Source organism: Tenrec ecaudatus, chromosome X (assembly GCF_050624435.1).
Source record: "Tenrec ecaudatus isolate mTenEca1 chromosome X, mTenEca1.hap1, whole genome shotgun sequence".
Classification (NCBI taxonomy): domain Eukaryota; kingdom Metazoa; phylum Chordata; class Mammalia; order Afrosoricida; family Tenrecidae; genus Tenrec; species Tenrec ecaudatus.
Window position 1 is genome coordinate 159,700,735 of NC_134548.1, and position 18,592 is coordinate 159,719,326.

Sequence of the window (18,592 nt, forward strand, 5' to 3'; positions counted from 1 at the left end):
CCAAAACCATTGCTGTGGATTCCATTAAAATGCACATAGGCCCACATATTAGATCACAAGTGAGCACTATTAAGTTTTCTGGGATGTCAGTTTATTTTTTAAAATATAAAAATTTTAAATGCATTTTATTGGGTGGCTCATGCAATTCATATCACAATCCATACATACATCCATTGTCCCAAGCACATTTGTACATATGTTGCCATCATTGTTTACAAAGCCTTTTCTTTCTAGTTGAGCCCTTGGTATCAGCTCCTCATTTTCCCCTCCCTCCATCATGAACCCTTGATAATTTATAAATTACTATTTTGTCATGTTTTGCACTGTCTGATGTCTCTCTTAACCCCTTGTCAGTTGTCCATCCACCTGGAAGGGCATTATAGATAGGTCATTGTGATTAGTTCCCCCTTTCTTCCCCCACCTTTGCCTTCCCCTCCTGGTATGGCTACTCTCAATATTGATCCTGAGGAGTACATCTGTTCTGCATTTCCTGTGTTTCCAGCTCTTAGCTGTACCCACGGACATGCTCTGGTCTAGTCAAATATGCGAGGTAGAGTTAGGGTCATGATGGAACATTGTCTTTGTGAAATGTTATTTAGCTGCCCTCTTTATGGAAGTAAATCACCAGGCCTTTTTGTTAGGGTGCCACTGGCTAGGTTTGAACTGCCAATCTTTAAGATAGTAGTCAGTACCAGCTATTTGTGCTACTCATGAACCTCAGTGTTAGGCCCTTAAAATGTTATGTCAAACTCCTTGTTAGATTTTGCTTAATTTTCCTAACACAGACTCTGGTGTAGTTTTGGCTCATCCCAGAAATGCTCAGATTTACTGATGTCAGCATTACTATTCGACCCATGTTCTGTATTGGAGCCCTATCTAATAAGCAAATAGTTGCCTTAGAAATGCGCTTAAACTTTCTTTGCCGCTATATTTCTTATGTTATTTATCATTAACTGTGTATGTCAAATATATGATTTCAATCTGTTAGCTTTTGGTTTTCATGAGCCTTAATAAACTAAAGTTTTATCAAGATCATATGGCTCTTTAAGAACAAAGGATACTTTCTGCTGGTCAGGTGAGTCCATTATGCTTGATATCAATATAGTGATTTCACTTTTCTTTTCATTGGAACCACCTAAATGAATCCTTTTTATCTGCAGAAGTAGCTTTCTTTCATTCAGTAAAATTGTCTTCAATTATATTCTTATATCCCTCTAACAGTATTCAAAATGCCTCCAAATTTGACCTCCCTGTAGGCAAAGTAATACTAAAGTTAAAGTTGGTAGTTCAAATTCACGAGGTATGCCATAGGAGAGAAATGAGGCTATCTGTTCCTATGAAAATTTATAGCCTCAGCAACGCTACTGTAGTGAAATGACATTACTTAGTATGGCTCTTCTATGCATGACTTTCTTTGTAACATCCACTCAATCATTGGATGGAAAGATACAAATAGAGTATAGGAAATATTAATAGATGGGATTGGACAGTTTTGCCATTTCACTGGGCTAAAAAGTGAGCCATCACAGAAGCAGAAAGGGAGGAAATCCCAAGGTCATCAAGCAAGAAGAATCATTAGCAGAATGAATGAGAGATCCCTACTTAAAGTGGTGACAGCAGCAGAGGCACCAGGGGCCAAGACCACAAAATGGAGGAGAGGGCTACCGAGTCCAGACAGAATAAAAGGGTGATAGAATGAGATTCCCTTTGAGTATGCATCAGTGTTAAAGGAGTTTTGTAACACAGGATAAGGGCTGAAGCCAAAGGTCATGTGGCTTAGAGTGTGAGGACCAGAGGGAGGAAGACAAGTAAGAGATGCATCAGCTGACATGGCTGAGAAGAGGCAGTACCGTGGACAAGTAGACTGTATCTTTAATGTTTTCTGAGCCCGACTTGTAGTCATCTGATAACTTCCCTCATAAAGCCCCATAATCATGATTATTGTCTGTTGTGACTTCTATGTGTCCATTGCAGTAAATTATCTAATCCAAAGAGAAGTAGTGTTCTGTGAGAGGGATGATTGATGTCCGACAAGAATAAAGGAGATTGGAGGGTGGGGTATGTCTGGTCTCTTCCATTGGAATAATCCTTGTGTTCAAGTGAAGTGGGTTTCTCCTTCTCCTGTATAGCAGAGGAGGTGAGCAGTGGCCCCCAGATCGTGACTTCACTTTTGTAATGTCCCTAAGAGTGGTGATTCACTCCATGGCAGTGGTGGTATGAAGAGGGTCTCCTCTGTGACAATGCTAAACTCTTGCTAGTTCCAGGTCCCACTCACTACACTCAGGCATGAGCTCCCTCTCTGGTGTATGCTCCATTTTGGTGCTTGGAACCTTGCGGTGTCAATATTTACTAAGACATAGCAGCTAATTTACATACAGACCTTTTCTCTTTTCACAAGGACAAGCGTGACACCACCGGCACTTACAGGACACCAAAGAAGGTAGTTGGGGGACAGTCTTACACCAGGAACACACATAGTCATAATTCATTTTAGCGTGCTTTATTGTACTTTAGATATAGAGCTTTTGTTTTTTTTTTTAATATTGAGAGTTTGTGGTAACCCGGTGCTGAGTAAGCTTACCAGAGACATTTTTCATCCAACAGTGAATATTCGCTTCATATCTCTGTACCCCATTTTGGTCATTCCCACAATATTTCAAACTTTTTCAAACTGCTATTTTTGTATATGTAATGGACTACAGTATAGTATACATAAAACTTGTATATGTAATGAGAAACTAAATAATGTATGTTTTTTAGTGCAATTTTTGCTTTAATGCAGTGGTCTGGAACAGAACCCACAGACTCTGAGGTCGACTTGTGACCACTTTGAAGATTGTCCAATGGAGCTACTAATGAATTCTGAACCATAGGGTTATCATAATGTCACATAACACTCAGCAAAGAGTAGTTACCTTTTGCAGTATGATTGATATTGGTCCCAAAAGATATCAAATAACCTTACTTGAAAAAGGGGTCTTTACAGAATCTTACCCTGAATTACCACAAGAGAACTATGTAACATTATGATCAGTGGAGAAGTTGTTCAAGACTTTTGTGTTGCTTGGATCTGCAGTCAATGCTCATGGAAGCAGCAGTCAGAGATCAACAGAAGGGGGGAAAGTTGCATTAGTTAAACCTGCTGCAAAAGGCCTCTTCAGATTCTTGAAAAACAAGAATGCTGCTTTGAGAACTGTGGTCTTCACGCAAGCCTTGGTATTTTCAATTGTCTCATATGTATGTGAAAAAATGGACATTGCATAAGGAAGACTGAGGAAGAAGGATGCATTTGAATTGTGGTGCTGGAGAATAATATTGAAAGTATCATGAATTGCTAAAAGGGCAAACCGATCTGTCTTACAAAGGAGCCTTGGTGGCGAGGTGGTTGGTATAGAGTTTGAAACCTCCAACCACTCTCAGAGAGAAAGATGGAATTTTCTACCCCTATAATGAATTATACTCTTGGAAACTCACAAGGTTGGTTCTACCTTCTTCTACAGTTTTGCTGCGTCAGCATCAACTTGATGCCTATGAATTGCAGTACATCTCTCGGAAGAAGTTTGGCCAGTGTGCTCTATAGAGGCCAGGTCAGAGAGGCTTCGTCTCACATGATCTGGCTATGTTGTCAGGAGAGGCCAGGCCCTGGTGAATAACAGCATGCTTGGGAAAGGAGAGGGACATCAAAAAGGAGGAAGGTCTTCAAAGAGATAAATGGACATAGTAGTTACAACAATGGATTCAAACATAAGAACAATTTGGAATATGGAGCAGGATAGGGCAGCATTTCATTCTGTTGTCTACTGGGTAACTATAAGTCAGAACCAATGGCATGGCAATCTAACAACAAGAAACATCCTGAATTATCTGGGTAAGACCTAGAAGATAGTTGTAAATTGCGACCTTTGCTTTTATTAATTATGAAGTAACTTCAAAAGAAAATCTTGGGAAATTTTAATTACTCTTAAGTTTCCACAAACTTTTTGAAATCTCCACATACATAATCATTGGTGACCTACCAATAGAAATACCATTCTACTGCATGCACTCTGAATCATGGTGCCCATATTTGGGTCTGAGTAGAACCATGCCCTATAGAATTTTCAATGAATTGTGATCTTTGGGTAGATTCCAGCCCCCAATATTTTTCAGATAATAGCTGAACAGTTAACCCTTTGCACCACGCAGGGATTCCATTGGTGACCTAGACACAATTTTAATTCTGTACACAATACCTTCCATCCTATTCTGACTCATAGCTACATTATGAAAGCAGACAGCCTCAATCACTTTTTCATTAAACAAACTTTGTTGAATCAAAGTATAGCCGACAAGCCTAAAGGAATAATTTAGAAGTTTGCTGGACACCTCTTAGATCTTACTCATCAGCTTGCTGAATTATTCCTTTGTCAGAAACAGAGATACCATCCAGAAATTGTTAGATATCCTTGTTTTTAACCTGTCATGGCTTGCTGAATTAAAGCACATGAATTTGATGTAAGCTCAATGTTGTTTGCTTTAAGAATTAACTCATCTTTCTGGATTTGACAAATGAAATAAGCAACATCTGTCCTGATGTGAACCCTCCGGGTGGATTTTTTACCCAAGAAGTTATGGGTTTCAGTAAGAGACCCATTTTCCTGAATTAGCATGTGGATGGGGAAGTGGGCATACACAGAACTCATCAGGTATTGGAATCCCAATGTGACACCCTTGCTCACTCTCTGTACCTGACTACAGACAGTAAGGGCTGTAGCCAGTTCCTTTCTATGTGCCCACCATTTGGCAAGTCAAAGCCTCTTTTACTTTCCAAGGAGATTGAGGTGTACATTGATGTGATTGAGGTCCTTTTGCAGGGTTCCTCTAGTGCCTTTCACAATTACTGTGCACCCATCAGGGAAATGTCAACATTCTCTGGTTGCTGAGAATGGTCTTCATTCTCAAAGTATATGTGGCCAAGCCTCAATCTTTTCCCGCAGATGACTGGTGTGCTTTAACTCTCAAACTTGTGGTTACTCAAACCTTTACCTGGCACTTCAATGAGAGCTCCTTTTCAATAGATTAGTGAGGAATTAATGCAGTTTTCAGAAGTTATAAAATAAAGCTACAAGAATTTTCACTACATGACATGAAGTCGCTGAATCTGCAATGTTCACTAAAAATAGAGGAGAATGCAGATCTTAGAATGATCTAATTTTATCAATGGTTCATGAATAATAAAAGAAGGAAATGGGCATCTGTCTTCAGCTTATAAAATGTAGAGAAATGAAGATAATATCTGAACAAAACGGAAGTGAGGATTGGTGGTAACACTCAGTTCTTTGGATAGGTCAATCAAAGGCATTACTGCAACAGCTGAGGACAATGTGAACTGGAAGAAAATGTGCGTTGTTTCTCAGGACAAATACTGTGAACTAGATGCACTGCCTTCATTTCCAGCACACACCAAGAGCTTTGGAAGATGCTCAATTTATACTTCAAAATAATATCTCAATAAAACCCCTCCATTAATGAGTCAAATGAAATGATAAACTGCTCTAGCATATTTAATATTCTTTTAAAAACATTTTATTAGGATATGATCAGACATATCATTCAATAGTTCACTTATATCAAGAAGTGTTTGACACTCACCACCACAATCAGTTTACAAACAATTTCTTCCTTCTTGTACTCCTTGATAATCATTCACCTTTACCCGATTACTTCCCCTGCCATACTTCCATGGAACCCTTACTCTGGTTATTGTATCTACAAATTCACCCATCCTGGGTGTGTTAGGTTGGGTTAACTAGACAAACAAATCCAGTGACAAATATGAGTAATTATGTGTTAAGAAAATATCTCAGCCCAATACTAGACCATATGTACCTCTTCAGACTCACACAGTCACATTCAATGATAGCAGCTCTCCAAGTCAGCAAGTAGTTAGGACATAAAAATATGTAACTACTATAGATCCCCCTTGTCAACTTGACACCTTTACACACTCTTTAATCATACATAATTTTAAAATAAAATTAAATCATATTTTCACCTAATGGGATAAAATTAAATAAATACAACCAAAACTGTGCCAGCCCTATTTAAACATAATATTCTATAAGTGAACTAACTGTATTGCAGCTATATAAACACCTACACCTTTATCCTATAATCCTGCCAACATCTTCACCCATCCATTCAAGTTTGTAAGTCAGCCACTTCATGCCTTGCTCTCCCCGTTATGGAATATCTAATTTCTATATTGCCCATTTATATCAGCCTAGTGCTCTAAGAAGACAAGCATGTTTTATTGGGGCCTCATACGAATCTTACCAAAATTCATCCATCCATTGTGTCAAGCACAAGTGTACATTTGTTGTTATCATCATTCACAAAACGTTTTCTTTCTACCTAGCCCTTGGTATCAGCTCCTCATTTTTTCCTTCCCTCATGAACCCTTGGTGATTTATAAATTATTATTTTTCATCTCTTACACTGTCCATTATATCCCTTCTCCCACATTTAGGTTGTCCATCCCCCCAGGGATGGGGTTATACGTAGATCATTGTCATTGGTTCCCCCTTTCTACCCCACCTTGCATTGAGGGAGTACTGGAGTAGAGGCCCAATGTCCATCTGCTCCCTCACTACTAAACCTCTAAATATATGCACATAGATCTATTTCCCCATCATCATATATAAATATATTTGCATATGTACATGCCTGTATTTAGACCTCTATAAATTCCCTTTGCCTCCTAGTTCTTTTCTCTATTTCCTTTTACTTTCCTCTTGTCCCACTATTATGCTCAACCTTCAGTTGGGTTTCAGTAATTCCTCTCTATTACATTGCCCTTGAACAAGCCCTACCAGGCCTCCTACACCCTCCTTGCCATCGATTTTGGTCATGGGAGAACAGAGCACTAACCCACCAAAGGGTAGGGTATTTTTTTATATCTCCATAGGAAAATAGGGACCAGACTTCAACCAGATACTCCAAGACATTAATGCAACATATTGACATGAAGGAGGGAACCAATAGAGAGGTCTGAGGGGCTGACCTCAATTCCAACTATGTGGACAGCACCCCTTCCCCACAGAAGAATTCACTTCAGAGGACAGCACTGAAGTTACAGCTCAGGGAGAGGGGCATGTCTGATCAGAGCACACAGGAGCAAATGCAGGGAGAGGAAGAGAGAGTGGAACACAACCTGGCCCACCAAGCCCTGAGGACGATATTCTCACTCAGAGCAGCCAAAGAACAGAGGGGACCACAGGTCCAGCCACACTGAGACACGATGCCCCTCACTGACCTCTAGCACTAAGGGGACTAACACTGGAGGCAAAGTGCAGGAATTGTGCTTGATATGACCCCACCACACCAAGACGAAACACTAAGGGCGTGCAACAGAGCAGCAAGGGGAACAGAACAACCAAGTTCGCAGGGAATACCAAAAATAGACTTTGGGGCCAGGGCATAGCACCCCATCTTCCTCCACAGGAAAACACTCCTAAAGGTCAACAAACAGACCTTGAACTATTTACAGGCTTGTCTCTTTTTTTGGTCTTTTGTTGTTGTTGTCTTTGGTTGCTTTGTTTTGCTCTGTCTTGTATTTTTGTGTGAATATTATTATCTTTGCAGGTCTATCTACATAAAATAGGTGGGATAAACAATTTGCAGGAGAAAACAATGGGACCAATGGTTCCAGGGGAAATATGGGAGAGGGGGAAGCAGGGTGGGGGCGTGGAAGGAAGTGGGTGTTAAATCTAGGGACATGGGAACAAGTAATCCAAAATCGACAAGCATGTTCTTTGAGGTGAAGAAACTCCATTCCAGTAGGAACTTTGTGAGTTTACATCCATAATCAAAGTCAAATCAGGACAGGTCGTCCATAAATTCAGCAGCAATATGTACCAATTCACAGATTCAAAATTCTTATTTTCATGTATTTAATTTCTGGTCAACTCAGTGTGGGCTGCCTCACTTAGGTTCACCAGTGTGTCCATTAGCTACCTTGCGTTTGGATTAAGGGCTGCTCCACAAATTCTCAACAACCATAGGCCCCTTTGGCTCAGTTTTCACTTAATTCTTTAGACTTCAGACCAGCCAACCTGCTCTAGTCTCTGGGCTTTCCTCTAGTCCCTGTGAACCTGGTTCATGGTCACTGACCTGACTCAACCTATCTCTCTTTTGCTGCATTTCTTCCACTTCAACTCAACAAGCGGATTCAGATGGTCATGTAGCGAGCATTTAAGGCTGCCCGCAGGTGCCTTTAACTTTCAGTCCTAGAAAGGAGAGTCCCTTCATGGTTCCAGATTTTCCAAGCTTCAGGAACAAACTTCTAGTTGAAAAGTCCCCCCAGCTCTGTCCCCACATTCAGTTGGCCAATGCAAATTTCCTGGGATCTCAAGGCACTGGGTGGGGCTTACCTGTCCTAAGCATTCTGTGCAGGCATTTTCTGTGCCTGTTTAACAGAACCAACTTAATGTTGAAGACAGTGGGCTTAGAAATTCTCTCTATTCCTACTTCCCAATAATCATTTCTATAAATAACGATAGGTAGAATAAATCAGTGTAATCCGAGTATAGCGAGAGCTTAAACAAAATTCTTAAAACAGGGAGAGTAAATCTTTTTTTTTTTTAATCTAAACCATCACATTCATATGCAACAAAGCCTTAGGCTTCTGTGTGCATCAGCCAGGGTTGGGCCTTTTGTCAGTCAGTTTGAATAAGCAGCATGGCCTCAGAGAATTCAAGGAGTGTTTTCCAACCCTGAGCTCAAAATTTACATTTATTACACTCATTTTCCTCATTTCAGAGAGGAATATCCAAAGACATATTTTAAGAATAAAAACCTTCACTTCCCATGACCTTTCCAGAAAATAACGGTGTAAGCCATGTAGCCACAGCTGACTTCTGACTATGCAAAGAAAAACTGCCAAAAGGCAGACATCTGACAAGTGTCCACTCTCCATCTTCATGAGTTGTTTCTCTAAAGCCCCACTCCTCAGGTACCATATTGTGTTGGGCCATACTGACGAGAGGTACAAATTCAGTGACACTCATATAAGTTTGAGAACGAGCTTTATATCACGAAGTAATTATATATCAATAAAACATCCCAGCCCATTCCAAGTCCATAAATCCAATACTAGTCCATAAGTCTCTCTTCAGACTCATACAGTCACAAGCAATGATGCAGAATGCAGGAAGATCACAGGCCAGTGGGTACAAATTCCTGTGGATCCAGGTCTGTGGAAACATGGCAAGCTCTAGCAGGTCTCCAGGTGGCCTGGAACCACTTTTATATAGCAACTTCACATAGATTATATAACTACCACACTGGGTTTCTTGGACTAAAAACGACAGAAATGTGTTACATAAAGTCAAGAAGGCTACCAACAATAGCAAATAGAGATAAACTCATTTGGAAATAACACCAAAGAACAGAAAATATTTAAAACCAGCTCAAACTCTAAATTTTTCAAATTATAAGGTTTTAACAATTCAAGTCAGATTTTTCATCTTAATGTTATATAATCATCTCTTTGATTGTGGTAGTTACATAATCTGTTGTCAATTTAAGACTTAAGAGTGAAGGGGTGTAGTTTAGCCTGTCAATCAGGTCACAGCTTGATGACCTCATTTGGAGACGCTAAGGAGATATGTATTAATGACCTCATTTGGAGACGCTATGGAGGTGGGACACACGGTCAGTCCCTGGAGGCGGGACAAATGGTCACTCCCTGGATGACATTGCAGCTGACAAGACACATAGAGTTATGCTAGTGCCCTAAGCTGGAGGAGCCACATGGAGATCTCTGTCAGAGCTGAGGTGCTTACAGCGCCACTGGATCCACAAGACTTCCCACCCACTGGCCTGTGATTTTCCTGTAGAGATTGGTATTAGGCATATAGACTATTATCGGATTTATGGACTTGATTTGGACTGGGCTGGAGGTTTTCTTAATGTACAATTATTCTTTATATAAAGATCTTTCATATACACATGAGTCTGTATGAATTTTTTTTTCTAGTCTACCCAGACTAACACAATTATACTCTCTGTCTGATAACCAGGTCATGCCCATCCTTGGATTAAAATCATAAGGAAATTTCCAGATGCTCATTCTATATGTAGGTCCTGTTAATGCAATTTGTATTTTCACTGTCATACATAGACTTCTGCAAACCAGAATTTCCTATTTTAAGTTTTAATACCACTCCTTTCTTCAGATTTGGATTATATTATTTACAAACGTTGGCTTAGGCATGTTGGTGTGATTTTTTGTGGGCTTAGCTGGCATATCACTTACTTGCCTGTTTATGTGAAAACAAGGTTTTAGGACTCAAGATGCTATTCTTTCTGTTAGCGGGGCACCATCTAGTTTCTTCACCACCCTTTACTATGGAACTCATATCTTCTGTATTTCCTTCATGAGGGCATTGATCCAGCAGGGTTATGTTGAAAGAATTATTTACAGTTTGGAGCTAGGATTAAAGGGAGTGCAAAACAAATTCCTATTTATTTCTATGTGTTCTTTATCCCTCTGGTTAACCTTAGATATCTTCATTATTTCATGTTAGAGGACATTATCAATCATCTCACTGGAGCATAAGGTCCTTCTGTGTATAATGCCATTGAATTAGAACCTCATAATGTATTTAAAACAGAACTGAGAAAAGGAGAGTTTAAACAAGTTCAGGTGAACTACAAATCCCAATACATGGATTACTGTCAAGTACCGATTAAATTAACCTAACTAGACATTATTTACACCACAATGGGTGTTGGTGGTCAGGAAAACTTACAGTAGCAATATGCAATGACACACTAATACATATCTTAATAAAGCAAGTAGAGCATTAAAGTAGTAAGTAAATGTTAGTCAGCCTACAGAAAATTCAATGATTTGATATAGATTTTTTTTTGTTTTTTTCACAAACCATGGAGTTTGGTTCTTAAGTCCTTATGCTACAGATTTGTTCCAGGTAGAGCCTAGTTCACATAATGAGGTTTCCACATCACATCCTACTGGTATGATTTTTGGAATATGTTGTATGCCTTGAAAGCTCTGCATTTAATGTCCCAATATTCTATGACACATGATCTAAGTCCCCCAGGGCTGTACAGAAACTTGGTCAAACATCCCCTGTTAGGGCACACTCACTCCTTAGTGTCTGTATTAGTATTGTTAGTCATTTTTCCCAAATGGGAGGTTGGTCCACATACGTTTCCTATTAACAGAAATGCATTTGATTTCTCTAAGAAATGTATGCTCCCCTTCCCCACTCTTGCCTTGATTTTCCCATCACTGTCATTTATCATTCTGGAAGGAATGCATATTGCTTTGGGGGGCATCATCACTAAATGGTCATCTTTCTTTCTCTTCATCTTGAAAATCTGATTGGGATTGGAGTGAGGTCTCCTCTGTCACAGTGGATTATAAAATATACATATAGAGAGGGCGGTGAGTGGTTCATGGGCACTAGTCAGGCTTTCCACTGGGTTACTTTCCCATACTTGGTTTGTGGAGTGTAGGGTCTGAAAGCATGAACTTGCCTTCATCTTGGCGCTTATCCTTATATGCCCGGATTCATACAATAGCTGTCCTTTTGTGATTAACTTCATTCAGTATAATGATATCCAGAGTCCATTATGTCAGGAGGTGTTTCATCACTGCTTTTTAGAGATGCATAGCATTCCCTTGCATGCATATACCAAGATTATTTTATTCATTCTTCTACTGATATGAATTTGGGTTGTTTCCCAATTTTTGCTATTGTGAACTGTGCTGCAATGAACAAGGGATTACGTAGGTCTGTTCATGATCTTTCTTGTTCCTTTAGGGTATACACCGAGGAATGGTATTTATCGATCCCATGGTATTTCTGTTGCCAGTTGTTTTAGGAATTGCCATGTTGCTTTCAAAAGTGGTTGTACATAGTTATAAGCCCACCAGCATGATTTAAGAGTTCTAATCTCCACCTCTGGGAGTTTTCTGTGTGTGGTCCCTGGAACTGCCGGTGAGAGAGTTAATTCAGTGGATTAGGACTAAACCCTTGTCTCACAGGGTCTGGGCTTTTTTGTAGGTTTTCCCACAGACAGAACAGCTTTGCTCACCGCATTTCCCAGTCTGAGAGAGCCATGAGCCAAGTTCCCTAGTGTTCTCCAACTCCAGAGATACAAGGCTGGGATCCCTGGATTTCTGGCCCCAGACATCCCCTTGAGGTGTATTTTCCTGAAATCTGTTTCCTGACAACCTCACACTCACACACACACACACACACACACACACACACACACACACACATTATGGTCCCCTGTATTTCCCTGCCCTGGCATTACCCTGGAATTTGTGCTCCCTGGTCCCTCCCTCCCTTCCACCACCCCAGCAACCAATGCCCCCCACCCAAGCGATACTCTTGCTGTGCTCCCCCTGAAGCTATAGGTGCCTTGCCTCCTAAGGCAGTGGACCATTGACTGCCATGCTCTTCTTCCCCTCTGGTGCTGAGGTCCACCAGCATGGGCAGGAAGTCAAGATAGTCTGCCCCTCTGTGGTATCACAAGTGTGTTCTTGTGAACATCTGGAGGCCCTCGATGCTGGACACCACTGCTGCCTAAAGATCTGAATCCTAATTTGGACAATCCCCTTGCTAAGCCCCTGCATACACCCCTAACAGCAAGGGTGCGTACAGGTCCTCCAGGTAGCTCCAGTTATACAGGGAGAGAGCCAGCCCCTGTGAGACAGAGTTGCAGCTTGAACCTGCAGTATAGCTGGCTCCAGATAGTTGTTTATTTGGTGACCTTGCCCTCGGGGTGTATCACTACCCAGAAACCAAACACTCAGAAAACAGCACCCCAAACACCAGAGATTGAAATAGGCCATGTAAAAGTCAGGAGCACATAATTAGTGCAACTAAATAAACTGCCATTCCGATGACCTTTAGATCTTTTAGATTCTTGGGTGTTTCCTAAAATATTTGTAAGGCAGGGTGTGGCACAGTCCACAGAAATAGACCTTCCTTCTTTTAAGTACCTTTGGGGCCAACTATGTTTATTAAAAAGTTTGTGACTATTTTCTATAAAATGGAAAAATGGTACTCCTGACATTTTATAATACTTGTAACTAGTAAGTCACCATCTTCACTCTTCCAACATATGTTCCAGCGTGGACATCATGAATGAAAGTCAGTAAGCTGGAGCACAGGAGTCTCTTCATTGCATTCTTCTTCTGTTTTCACTAATGAATAAGCCAATTAAGATTGTGAAGAAATCCATAGCCCATTCTAAAATCGTCATTGATTAATAATGGAAGACCTGAAAGTATAAATGGGAGAATTTAGGGTGCAGAATCAATTTCCTGGTTTGTTTGTTTGTTGAAATCATAAGCAATAGTATGTTCCTAGATTTCTTCCAATCACAGAATCACATACTATTTACACTGGCCAGCATTGTATTAACACAACTTATAGCTTAGAAGTCCTTCAGTGGCTGCTCTCAGTACCCTGGGAAATTCTAAAGATGGAGAACTCCAGGGAATATATTCTCAATCACCTGGATTAAATTAACAACCTGAAGACTCTTGGGTTTAAATCTGGTATTTATATAAATATTGTTCCTCGTGTCTCAATGACTATAATTTTCATTTACAGACTTTCTAATTGGTGTTTTCTTGCAGCTACCTATTCTTTTCTCTCTGGTGCCTCCTTTTATAATCTCTTACCATTACATATGTATTTCTTTTGCTTTTCCTTACCCCTTAGAGGATGCAAATATGCTGAACAACAAGTCATTATTGGCTTCCTCTGTAATTTTCAGTTGTTTCAAGTGAATTCAGTTCCCAGTCGCTGATTGTGTTTATTGTTTTTCTTAGTGTAATTTTTCCTCATAAGTTTTGGGTTTTCGGCTAACAGGCTCATCTAGACTAACAGTCATTGTGTTTTGTTTTATCCACTGTTTTCGAAACCCCTACTCCAGACGCTTGTGGCAGCTTTTCAGGGACAGCCCCCTAGTCCTCCATCTGTAGTGGAGGCTCTAGTCTTATACCCCAAGTGATGACGATGGAATGTAAATGGCAATCAAGCCAGCAATAAATAGCATAAGGGTGTGGTTCTCAACCTTCCTAATCCCACAACCCTTTAATACAATGCCTCATGTTGTTTTGACCCCCCAAACATAAAATTATTTTCATGACTACTTCATAACGGTACTTTTGTTACTGTTATGAGTTGTCATGTAAATATCTGACAGGCAGGATATGTTTTCATTGTTACAAATTAAACATAATTTAACATAATGAAAGCATAGTAATTAATCATAAAACAAGATATACTTATGTGTTGTGAAATATTTATGTGTTTTCCGATGGTCTTAGGGGACCCCTGTGAAAGGATCATTTGACCCCGAAAGGGGTCACGACCCACAGGTTGAGAATCGCTGGCGTAAGTGAAGCCCAGTTAGGACTGCTAGGTGGAATTCTTCCTTTCCTCCAGCTACAGGGGCTTGGTATAAGGTATTCCCACCGGTGACAGTCAGTTGCTGCTTTTCTCTCAAAACTCTTTAAGGCAAAGGGACAGTGTCAGCCATTTGTTTCAAGCTGAGAGACTGAATGTTCAAACTGTACATAGGACAAGAGAATGTTGACCCCTCTATTGTTCAATGACTAAGAGCTACCCTAAGTGTTGTTTTCACTATCAGTTAAAGACCAACCACAGAAAGTCACCTATGCTCTTCAAACCATCTACACTGGATGCCTCAGCTTCCAGTTCTCCAGCTCTACTGACTTACCAGCCTCAGCTCAGAGAACACCCGCAGCCTTCTCTTTTCCTCCTACTTTGCGTTCCCACTCCCCCGTCGACTTTTGTGACAGTGATGGACTTCCTTGTGATTAAAAATAAAATAAAACCATGAAACCAGTTGCGAAGCAGTCAGTTAAAACTCAGGGCACCTCCAGGTGTATCAGAGTAGAATTAGGTCCCGCAGGGTTTTCAGCGATGGGTTTTATAGGAGGAGATCACTTCACTTTCTTCTGTGGTGCCTCTTGGTTGACTCAAAGCATCAAACTTTGAGTTAGCAGCCAAGGGTTCAACCCTAGGCACCACACATGGATTCTGTAATAGGAAGCTCTACATAAAAAAGCTTCATTTGGTCATCTGTTTATTTCTAGCAGTGAGACTGGATCTAGTCATCCATATAAAATGGGAGTACTTTCAACTCAGTGCTCTCTCTCCTAAGGGAACAGAAATCACAGATGCCCAGTCTGATGCAGGATGCAGATACTTGCCCTCTGCCTCACTTACAGAGAAATATAGTTATCTTGTTCCTGAGCACAATGGGATTGTTTTAATCATTTTATCTCTCCGAAGCCTTGGAGGCACAGTGGTGAAGTTCTTTGATGTGAACCAGAGGTTTGAAACCAGAAGCCACTGCATAGGGGAAAGAGGTGCACTCCTAAATATTAAAGCCTAGCAAAACTTACAGGGCAGTTCTACTGTGACATAGAGACTCTAGGGGTCAGAATCGGCTGGACAGCCACAAGTGGTTGGTTTTTTTTTTTAATCTGTCATTACTGAGTCTCCACTCGAGGACTCCAAGGCATGAGAATTGCTTCCACCTAGACTAGAAGTTCCACACACTTTACTGCAGAGCATTTTGGGTTTTTTTTTTTGGTATCTGACAGTAATAGACAACAGGCAACGTCCATGGCTGCCCATTTTGCCCGAGTTGACATACAGATAATCACTATCATTATATTATTAAAAGTACAAGATGCTGGCCCTTTGTTAATAACTATTACATAGGTGATAATCTCAGTGAAATAATGACTGATAGTGTGTTGGATGAGTACTTTTATAAGATGGAAGTGATCTTTTTTGCCAATTGATCAAGCAGAAAAGTGTTGAAATACAGAGCTGTACATGAATAGCTGTGCAAAAGAACTCATATGTATGACCCACACCCAAACCAAGTCCATTGCTAGCGAGGAGCTTCTGACTTACAGTGACATGTAGGACAAAGATTAGAATTTCCCCATAGAGTTCATAATGCAGTAATCTTTACGGAGGCAGATTGCCACATATTTTTCCATCAAATGGCTAAGTTCAAATTGATGACCTCTCAATTTGTAACCAAGTTCTTTGAACTGACAGGGCTCCTAAAGCATAAGCATCTATGTAAAGTTCACTCATCATCAGTGACGACCAGGGAAAGTGCTACAAAATCTCTTGATTACTGCTTAAGGGCTGGCAGATACCCCAAGAAGAAAAGAAGCCAAGGGGCATGGTACTCAATGACAGGGCAAAATCTTTGGAAAATTATTAAAAACAAAACTTATAGTTACATTCCATTCTAAACACAGCACTTTTATATAAGTGATATAACTAAAAATCAAAGAAGAAATGTGTGTGTGTGTGTGTGTATGTGTGTGTGTGTGTAGGGTACAGTGGAAGGAGAAGAACAACCAACAAATGAAACTAAAAACAGTGGTTCAGCACATAGGAAGATTTCTCTGACAAACTTATGACTGGAAGTTCCCCGCTACAGAAGATGTGTTGTTTAATGTGACAATCACTTCCCCCACCAGTTCACTGAAGCATGGAATTCAGAAAGAGAAATGAATTCTTATGACCTCATGTTTTACTTACGGTAAAAATGCAAGTCCCAGGGGAGACTTTATCCCAGGGTGACAATAAAAAGACCGTAGGGCAGTTTCTTAACCTGATTTAGCCTCAGTTTACTAAACTACAAAATAGAGATGATCCTATCTATCTCATTAGGCATTGGAGGAGATTAAATAAGATCATTATATACACAATATGGGATGGGCAACATGCATAGTACATGGTCAGTGGTGGTATAGTTGGGCCGCTAACCACAAATTATTAAGTTCTAAACTACCAGTAAGTCCAAGGGAGAAAGATGAGATTTTCTACTCTTCTAGAGAACCTTGGAATCTCATAGGGTCAGTTCCACTCTATCTAATGGGGCTGCAATGAGTTGGAATAGACTCCAGCACAGTAAATTTTAATTTATTCTTCCACAAAGCATCCAAAAACCAAATCAATAATGGAGTCCATTATGGCACATATATGGGGTTTTCAAGACTAGAAATCAAATCATTTAGGATGTACACAGCCTCTTCTTCCCTCCCATTGAGTGGCTAATGAGCTCAAACCCTTGACCTTACAGGTAGTAGTGATAGCACCTAGCCATTGGAGCTCCTTGTAGCCTTCCCAAGGCATCGTCAATGATGTAAAAACACCTGGGGCTTAGTTTAGAATCTTTCCTCTACTGTTTTCTCTACTCAGTCACTTAACCCTTAGTGTGAATGAGCTCACAACATGTCTATGTTTTTTAAAACAGGGGACAGCAGCATGGTATAGAGCTGCCTTACCTTCTCAGTCCTCCACCAAAATTTCTATTTTTTAAAAAAAACCTCTTTCATAAAGGAAGAACAGGAGAGCACAACATGGAGCCATCACCCACCCCAGAGCAGTGGCAGGGAAGGCAAGGTTTAGAGGTCCTAGACAAGTTTGTCTTGTACTGACAACAGAGGTTGGAGTTTTTCCTTTTACTACCCTTTTTGTTTGTTTGCGATGAACTTGTTTGTCACTAAATACTTCAAGTTCATTTCAATTTTTCTTTCCCTCTTCTTTTTTTAAATCACTCAAACCACTCACTGTTTAGGTTTGAGGGATAAGGAATTTGAAGGACTGTTTTGTTTTCTTTTTTTAAAAAGAAACATTATATATATTTACACATTTCATCTCAAGAAATGAGATCAATGACAATATCCTGTGTGTTAAACCCTCCATATATTTGATATTGAATAACTTATATCTAATTCCATGACTTCCCTTCATATTTTCTGTAAGAAAACTCGGATATATCCAGGCTACCAGTCATCTACACCATAAAGATGGTTTGTTAGCATATGCTGTGCTCCAATCAGGATTTGACCCTCCAGGCCGGGTTACTAAACATCTGAAAAAGGGCATCATGCCTGGTAAAGTGGAGGGGCTACAAGACCTGAAACAAGATATATTGAAACAGTGGGTACAGCAATGGGATCAAGCGTAACAGCAATTTTGAGGATGGTCCAGGATGGAGCAGTGTTTCATTCATTTGCATACAGGATCGCTATGAGTCAGGACTGACTTGATGGCACCTAACAACAACAACAATATGGATTAAAAGTCTATGTTAATCTGTGTATAGGATGTTAGAAGTGATTTTTCCACTGGGGTATCAATGGTGTATAATATCTGTCGTTTGTTATAGAAACTATTTGGGTCCTACCATGCTTGCATGAACAAGATTGAAAACAATCTGGCAAGCCATGCAGCCTCAATCCCTTTAATGCAGACCCCATGGTCTAGAGTGTCATTAGTCCTGTTGGTCCCATGTCACTTCATTTAATGGAATGCATTCTTTCCCAAGCCACCTGTGAAGCTGACTGGCCTGGCCATCAGGTAATGCCAGTGGAATATACGGGAGAGAAGGGGGCTACACTTGTACTGCAAGAACAGAGAGTGTGATTGGTTTCTTCTTCCTTATTAATAAGTATGTCGCTGGTAAAATTAGATCTAAGATTTACTTTCATGTCACC